Source organism: Drosophila miranda, assembly GCF_003369915.1.
Source record: "Drosophila miranda strain MSH22 chromosome Y unlocalized genomic scaffold, D.miranda_PacBio2.1 Contig_Y1_pilon, whole genome shotgun sequence".
Lineage (NCBI taxonomy): Eukaryota > Metazoa > Arthropoda > Insecta > Diptera > Drosophilidae > Drosophila > Drosophila miranda.
In genome coordinates, this window is record NW_022881603.1 from 52,047,543 (window position 1) to 52,056,914 (window position 9,372).

Consider the following 9,372-nt stretch of genomic DNA (forward strand, 5'->3'; position numbering starts at 1 on the left):
CTGACATTTACCTAGTTTGTCTAGGATTTCATCCATTCGTGAAGTTGGGAATTTGTCCTTAACTGTTATTTCATTTAGACTTCTATAGTCTACTACCATTCGATATTTTTGCTTTCCTGAAGCATCTATCTTCTTCGGAATCATAGATATGGGCGAGCAGTAAGGAGAATTCGACTTTCGAATTATTCCCTGCCTGATCATATCTTTGATTTGCTGGTTTACCTCCTGATCATGTATCTGGGCATATTTGTATGGTCGTCTGTAGTCCGGGTCTTCATGTTGAGTTTTGATCTCGTGCTTGATTGTACTTGTGAAAGTCAAATTGTCACCTTCTCTGTACTGCACATCCTTAAACTCATATAAGACCTTCTTTAACTCTTCCCTCTCTTCGTCGTTTAAGTGTTCCAATCTTAATTGATTACATTCCCTTAATTCACTGTCTAGAGCGGAAGCGAAGTATTGATCTCCCTCTGGAGATGGGTCAAGGCACTTAGGCGCGATCTTCTCTTCTTTTGTAGAGGGATCAGTGAACTTCTGTGCGGTCTTGCCGGCTTCAATAGCTTCTCCACTCTGAATGATTGGGTACGACCTAGCTCCTAGTGTTACAGTGTCATTTCTGTAATCGATGACGTCTTTACTTGCCATCAAGTATTCTCTTCCTCATAAAATATCATAATTTTCGGAAAAGTTATGTATGTAGAACTTTTGTTCGGACGGACATGTTTTGTTCGCATTCCTCATTATACTCTTAGTTAAACGGACAGGTCCATTGATGGTATGGACCGTAAGGTTATCGTCTTTTTTCTCGGAATCTGTATAATTTTCTTTCATGATGTTGATCGATGATCCCGAGTCAGCGATACACCTTAATATTCTTTTATTAATGGTAATGTTTATATAGGGTCCTCCTCGGTTTCTTCCGAGGCGGCTTGATGAAAATTTACGTCCATCTTCGTTTGGCCACTCTGGCTCTCCCTCCCTCTTTTAGTAGGTTGGTTGGGTCCACTCCCACTAGCTTGGTTTTGAGATATTTGCTGATTGAATGGATTCTGAGCCCTACCTTGATTCAAGGAATTTTTGAACTCATTGTACAATCCAGGATTTTGGGAATTTTGATTTTGATTTGTTCGATTAGTCTGACCTGTTCCAGATGAACTCTGAGGTTGATTGTGATAGTTAGTAGTATTATAATTTGGATAATAGTTTCCAACATTCTTTCGATTTGATTGAGACGATTTCGATTGATCTTTATTTATACCTGAATCTGTTGTACTAGCTTCGTACAATCCTTCTTCTTGTGCTGCCTTCTTAAGATTAGACAATGTGGTAATATCTTTTCTTGCTAAGGTCATGAACATTCTGTCAGGAAGTTTTCGAGTAATGACATCTGTTTGTAGTGGGGCGGATCGAAGCTCAACTCTCCCACACCGCAATTGCGGTAGCCGTCATAAGAAATGAAAACCGTTATGTTTAGTGGTATATATATAATTATGTGTGTGTATTTGGTTGGACGGTCGCGCGGTAGATCGGCCGTCTGAAGCGGGGGTGAAATCGTAACTGCTTAACTCTATGCCTTATGGTGCTTTTTCTGCCGTGAGCGCCGTGGGGATCGTGGATTGTGGATCCGAGCGCCCCTCCGAGCGCGCGAGAGCGAGTTGGGACCGGGGCGCACGGAGTTGGCACAGTGCGCGGAAATTGTTTACGGCTGGCCTGAACATCCTCTCCTTGCAGGATTGCAAAGTATAATAGGGTGGCCTATGGCTGGGCGTACGCCCCGGACCCGATTCATCCCAAAAAAGGCGCTCTGGACTTGACAAGGACGTCGACTCAGTGTCGCTCCACGGTCGGATAGGCATGAGGATGCGCAAAACGGGGGTTGCTCTTGAGGAACCTGTGGATGGCGCCGTGGTTCCTACGACGGGGCGGCTCGCGGGGAGACGAGTGTGTCGTTCGTCGTGAGCCGATGTAGATGGCGACGGTACAGTCGCGGCTGAGCGGGCTGGACGACGAGGGCGGCGTTTTGCATGGTTCGATTTAGGTGGCGACGATGCTCCCGAGGCTGAGCGGGCCGGACGTCGAGACGTGGGTACGTGGAGTAGCGTGTGGTTGTTTTTGCCGGAGTGTTGGTGAGCCAGCCAGTCCCGCAATACTGGTTGATAAGGACAGCTCGGAGTTTCTCTTCGGGGCTCAGTAGAAGAAATTGGTGGTAGGTCCGTAGCGGATGGGCTCCTTGGCAGATTCGGCAACGGTAGGAGCCAATTTCCCGAGCACGTCGATTCTCCCTGGTGCGGTTGGCGCTGGGACGTGGGGCCATATCTGGGTGCGGAGAACTAAATTGAAATAAAGTCGTCGAAGACACATTAGTAACGATCTTGGAACGGGTGAGAGGTACATTTAAGACATTGGAAATTGCCGCCCGGTTACATAGTCTGGTGAGGCTATGTTGATCTAAGGACGGATTCACCTTCGAGTTCAGGCTTGAATTCGGACCGGAGCGTAGAGCTTTCATACAGTGCATATTTTGGAAATATTTCCGTCGGTCAGGAGACCGTTCGAGAACTTCTGCGGAGGTAGCTGGAAGGAAATTGCTGTCGTAAAAAGACCCCGAGTCTTCTACCAGTGTGATAGGTCGTCTGGAAATTTGACTCGAGAACGATGAGATTTGATTCATCACCTGAGGCACTGGACCTGTGAGTACCCAGCCGAAAAAGGTCTCCTGCCCGAGGAGAGAGCCACAGATGTTGGTCAGTGAGCCACTTAACTGAATGGACGGAAGGATATCCGCTCCAATCAGGATATCTATTTGTGAACTCTCATAGAAGGTCGGATCCGCCCATGAGAGGTTCGGCAGGTCTCTCAAGAACCCTTGCGAGATTGGATGCGATGGAATTCGCGGCCAATTCCGGAATAACGTAGGCTGTGGCATTTAGTTGTAAGCCTGGCTTAGTCGGAGAACGGTTGGAAAAACTGCAGAGCTTCTTTGACTGAGCGGATACGGCATTATTTAGGCCGGAGACCTGTGCCTAGATACGTTGGAATGGCAATTTGATCATGTCCACAAGACGTTCTGTAATGAACGTCGCCTCTGAGCCAGAGTCGATCAGAGCGCGGGCGTGGAAAAATTTTCCCAGGTGGCAAATATTAACGATGGCCGTACCTAGGAGGACAGCACTCGTGCCGGAGGCGAAATATGACTGAACGTTTGGCTGGGCTTCGGACGAACTTGGATTTCGTACGCTTGGTACTCGTAGATGTAGCTCGGACTACGCTGAGGAATTTTGTGCCGTTGTGGAAATCGCCTCGCTGGAGTTTGCTGGATTGCCACGGTGCAGAAGCGTATGGTGCCGGTCTCCGCAAATTATGCAATTGTGGGCGCTTTGGCATGCTCGTATCTGGTGGCCCCTTGCAAAGCAGTTCAAACAAAGCTGCTTTTGCTTAATGTAGTCGGAGCGAGCGCCAGCGGGCATTTGCAGGAAGTAAGGGCATAACCGGATTGGATGATACTCTTTGGAGCAGAGATCACACGTGCTCCTCGTTTGATTCACTGTGGTCTCGAACGAGTGGGCACTCCTAGGATAAGGACTTCCTTGAGACCGAAACGGATTGCTTCTCGAATTGTCTGCAGTGCGTATGCTCGCCCAGGAGTGGGCCTGAGTCTCCATGCCTGGATGGTCGTCCTCGGTCACTTCGAGAGACAGGTACCGCTCCGCCAGGAAGTTGTCCATGGCGTGCCAGGTGGGAATTTCGGACTTGTGCGTCACGGATTGCTCCCAAAGCTCTAAGGTCGTCTTTGGCAGCTTAGCGGAAATGAGGTACACTAAAACTCCGTCAGCGAAAACGCTGTCTGTGGAGACCTCGGAATGGGTGAGTGTCGTGAGGCACTTGTGGACGGCCCTCTGGAGCTCTTTTAGCGCTGCTGCTGACTCGGTACGGATTTGGGGCAGACTGAAAAGGATCTTCAGCTGGGCCTTGAGTATCAGCCTCTTGTTTTGGAAACGCTCACGGAGGGCGTTCCATGCGGACGCAAAACCCTCGTTCGTAAGTGGAGTCTGTGCCACTATGTCGTGGGCTTCACCGCTGGTCTTTTTGTTGATGTGGAACAGTTTTTCCACTGGAGCCAACCTTGGGTTTTCTATGTAGATGGCGGTGAACAGGTCTCGGAACGTGGGCCACTGCTGGTAGTCCCCACTGAAAACTTCAGTGTCACATGGAGGGAGGCGGCAACCGCCGGAAGTCGGCACTTGAACGGCCAGTTGCGGCGTGTGAGGGACAGTCGGGGGCTCGAGCTGATCGTTCAGTTCGGCCAGGCATTGCGCGTAGACCGCGTAGCAGTCATCGTACATCTCTTGGACATAAGCTACACCCTCTGGATCCTCTTCCGCCATCGTCACCGAACAGGCCGCGAACTCCGCGTCCACCTTTGCCCACAGGCTTCGGAGTTGTTCTCGATGGACTTGGGAGAGCGAGCGGGTTGGTGTGCTAGCATCTGGAGCGCTGAGCTTCTGGTCGAAGCGGGTCAGTCTGCTTGCGGCCAAGGCAAACTTAGACTGTGCGGAACTGGCGGCCATAGTGCTAGGAGCCGTGCGAGGGACTCCCGAGGGGAGCAACAAATCCTCGAAGGCATGTGGTGCGTGAGCCCTGGACGTGGTCGGACCTCGCTCAGCTGGGGCCGGACGGGAAGATGTGGGCGTAGTGGCTGAGCCGTTGGAGCTGGGTGGATGGGTCAAACTCAGCGAACTCAGCCGCTTAAACTTCTTGCGAGATTTCTTCTCAACAGTGGGCATGTTTTGCTGATGGATCTGCGATAACGCGTAGTAGAGTCGCAAAGGTAGGTGAGCGGAAAAGGCGACGTGGAATTTCAGAACTACGAACCGTGGATATGTGGTTTTGGGGGAATTTATTGCGAGTATTTAAATTATGGAAATAGTACACCGTGGCCGGAATATATAGATATAAATACTACGATTGAAACGCTCACGGAGGGCGTTCCATGCGGACGCGATTCCAATATACTCTCGAAATGCAGGGTAGCGCGTCACTTGGCGTTCCGTTACAGTCAAGCGCGGCACCGAAAAATATTGTCCCAACAACTACAACGCAGGCAAACGGTGGAGAAGCGAAAGCGAAAAGAAAAACGAAAAGAATGCACCGCTGCTGCTGCTTGTATGTGTGTATGTATGGCTGTAAGTGCTATGTACCGCGGCTTGGATTGAAGAGATGTCAAACAACGGGTAAAACGGTGGATAACCGTTTTATATACAATATGTATGTAGTAGTTTAAGTTGCTTGATGGCAACGAGTAACATTTATTTGATAAGTATGTTGGACTTAAAATTATAACAGCTCCAAGTTTTACAAGTATGTTTGTGACTAATTATATGCGTGTACGTCTGATGCGTGGCTGAACTGACAACTGACTGATCTCTCTCTCTTGCTATCGGCTCTCTCAGAGCCGATTACTGCTCTATCCCGACGAGACGACGAAAACACGACCGCTTCGTGTCTCTATCTTTCCTTCGTTTCCTACATGTATATTATATAGATGTGCAAGAATATGCTAATTTAAAATGCGTACGTATAGATATGTAAGATAAATACATACGTACCCAATTCTATTGAGCTCTTATACGAGTTGTAAACAATCTTTGGCTTTCCAAAACGAAAACAATTTCAATCTTGGGCCTCCGCCTAATTGATTTCTAAGATGTACAATCTCAAGGGCTCCCGCCGCAATCCCAATCTTTGACACTCGCCTAAATGGAAAACCAATGTTTGCCCACACCCGGCTTCTCATAAACAATCTCACTCCCGGCTTTCCATTTCCTGCACTTTAGGCATTTTACAGTTCTCTCTTTGGATGACGAAATCCAATAATCGGGATGGCGAAATCAATTGAAATGTTTATAGAAAAACTATTCCCGAAAGGGATCAACGATGCAAAGATCAGAAAGTTCAAGTCAGTCTTGATCCAGAAGCGACACCGCAAAGTCGAGCTAAAAATTAAGATCGCGCAAACCCTTTGTCCGGAATCCTTTGTGAACCTCTACTTAAATCTATATCGAAATGAATGGAAATTATTTCTCGGTGAGCAGCGCTGTACAGAATAAATGTTTCGTCACTTTTGGACAAGAATATGCACGAGTTAACCAAAATGGCGAATGCATTGTACAGGCGAACAGAGTTGGAAACTTGTATATGTTTCGAGGAAAACAAAACAACTGTTTTGCGGCGGTTAAGGCTGATGGTGCCCTGTGGCATAAACGGTACGGCCACTTGAACATCAGTAATATGAAAGATTTGATCAGCAAAGGAATGGTGCGCGGCATTGAAAATATGGTTTTCCCGGCGAATATGAATTGCAAAACATGTATGGTCAGCAAGATTTATGCGCAACCATTTCCTGTTGCAACCACCATTAGAGCTCAAGATATATTGGAACTAGTTCATGCAGATGTGTGCGGGCCCTTTGGCACACAGTCGCTTGCTGGATCACAGTATTTTCTAACCTTCATCGATGACAAATCAAGGCGTATATTTGTGTATTTCCTGCGGACAAAGGATGAAGTCTTCCAGAAGTTCGTCGAGTTCAAAACCCTGGTTGAACGGCAAACGGGAAAAAGTCTCAAATGTATCCGGAGCGACAATGGCGGTGAATTTGTCAACAAATCGTTTGATGAATTTCTGAAAACTAATGGGATTGAGAGGCAGCTGACAGTGGCGTACACTCCACAGCAAAACGGCGTTGCTGAGAGGGCAAACCGCACTCTGGTGGAAATGTCAAGATGTATGCTGGTCCAGTCAGGATTAGGCGAATCCTTGTGGGCTGAGGCAGTCATCGCAGCTGTGTATGTACGGAATCGATCACCGACCAAGGCGCTGACCAGTATGACGCCTATGGAAGCGTGGACTGGTAAGAAACCTTTTGTTGGTCATCTAAAGGTTTTTGGCTCCGTTGCAGTAGCTTTGGACAAGGGTCCAAGGAAGAGTAAACTTCAACCAAAAGGCAAAGAATATCGCATGATTGGATATTCAGTAGCGGCTAAGGGCTATCGACTGTATGACCAAAAGGCAAAGAATATCGCATGATTGGATATTCAGTAGCGGCTAAGGGCTATCGACTGTATGACCCTGTGTCTCATCAGGTGATTGAGAGGCGAGATGTTCTCTTTGACGAGATCCAAGACGACAAGGATACAGTCACATTCGAACTTCCGAAGGCAGAAGTTAGCATGCAGTCAGGCGGCGATACTGATGACATTGACAGCAGCGGTGGAGACAACAGCCATGGTGCAAGCGTTGACGGGGTGAATCCCAGTAGCAGCGGTACTGATGGGTACGAGAGCGCAACAGAAAAGGTTGAGTCAGATGAGCCAGCTCCTCGCGTTGGACCTGGCAGACCAAGGCTGATTCGGACCGGCAAACCTGGCCGTCCGAGAAAGGAGTACAACATTCTTGGTGCTCTGGTTGCCAGCGACGTAAAGATTCCAGTATCCTACGAGGAGGCGTTGATCAGTATTCATGCATCACATTGGTCCGAAGCGATGCAACGCGAATATGAGGCATTAATGGCAAACGAGACATGGCAGTTGGCAGACTTACCGGCAGGACAACGAGCAGTTGGATGCAAATGAGTATATAGCCTGAAACGCGACAAAGATGGTCAAATCGAACGTTTCAAGGCGCGGCTGGTGGCAAAAGGTTGCTCCCAGCAGTACGGCATAAACTATGCGGAAACATTTTCTCCAGTCTGCAGACTGGAGAGCGTGCGATTTATTCTTGCGCTAGCAGCAGAATTGAAATTATATGTCAACCAAATGGATGTATGTACGGCATACTTCAACAGTGACCTGAGCGATACGGTGTACATGAAGCAACCACAAGGGTACATTGATCGAGCTTATCCAGCGAAGGCTATGCTGCTTAAAAAGGCAATATATGGATTAAAGCAGTCAGGAAGGGAATGGAATTCGAAGCTGAATGGCGTCCTGACTAATCTGGGTTTTGTTTCCTGTGACAACGAGCCGTGCCTCTACCAGCAGAGAGGGAAAGGTAACTTATCGTTAATCTTGGTATATGTTGACGATTTACTTATAGCATGTCAGTCCAAAGAGGACATGCTCGGTATCAAATCGGCTATTTCAAATGCGTTCGAATGTATCGACAAAGGTGTTCCAGAGCTGTTTTTAAGCATGGAGGTGCACAGTGAAGGTGAGCTTGGGCCTATCACCCTAGGCCACTCGCAATACATCAAGGAACTATTGCAAGCTCACGACATGGACAAATGTAGACCAGTGGCTACTCCGTTGGATGCGGGGTTCCAGGTGGATTGTACTAATGAGCAGTGTCAAAAGGTTGATCCTGTCATGTATCAATCCATGATTGGTGAGCTGATGTGGCTGGCACTCACAACCAGAACGGACATTTTGCATTCAGTTGCAAAGTTGGCCCAGAGGAACAAAGATCCGCACGCAGAGCATCTGGCTGGTGTGAAGCACGTTGTGAGGTACTTGGCAGCGACGATGAACTTCAAACTACACTACAAAGGGTGTCACCAGCCACTTACTGGATATGTGGATGCGGATTGGGGCGGCGATCGAACTAACCGGAAGTCGTATACGGGCTATGTTTATTTTTTGGCAGGTGGCCCAATTTCTTGGCGATCTGAGAAACAACGCAGCGTGGCACTTAGCAGCACGGAGGCAGAATACATGGCACTGTCGGCTGCGTGTAAGGAGTCCATATTCTTACGTCGTTTAATCATTGAAATTGGCTGTGGAGATGAAGCTACCTCAACTACCTTATATGGCGATAATCTGAGCGCACAAGAGCTGGCTAGGAACCCAGTGCATCACTCAAGGACCAAGCATATTGATATTAGATATCACTTTGTTCGACAGATTGTAGAAGAAGGTCAAGTTAAGTTAAAGTATGCTAGTACGAAAGATATGATTGCAGATATCTTGACCAAGAATCTCCCTAAGAGACAGCATGTCGAATTTACAAAATTGTTAAGTTTAAATTGAGTTAAATGGAATTTGCAAGCATGCAAGTTAACGTACCCAATTCTATTGAGCTCTTATACGAGTTGTAAACAATCTTTGGCTTTCCAAAACGAAAACAAATTCAATCTTGGGCCTCCGCCTAATTGATTTCTAAGATGTACAATCGCAAGGGCTCCCGCCGCAATGCCAATCTTTGACACTCGTCTAAATGGAAAACCAATGTTTGCCCACACCCGGCTTCTCATAAACAATCTCACTCCCGGCTTTCTGCAGATCCTGCACTTTAGGCATTTTACAGTTCTCTCTTTGGATGACGAAATCCAATACTCGGGATGGCGAAATCAATTGAAATGTTTATAGAAAAACTATT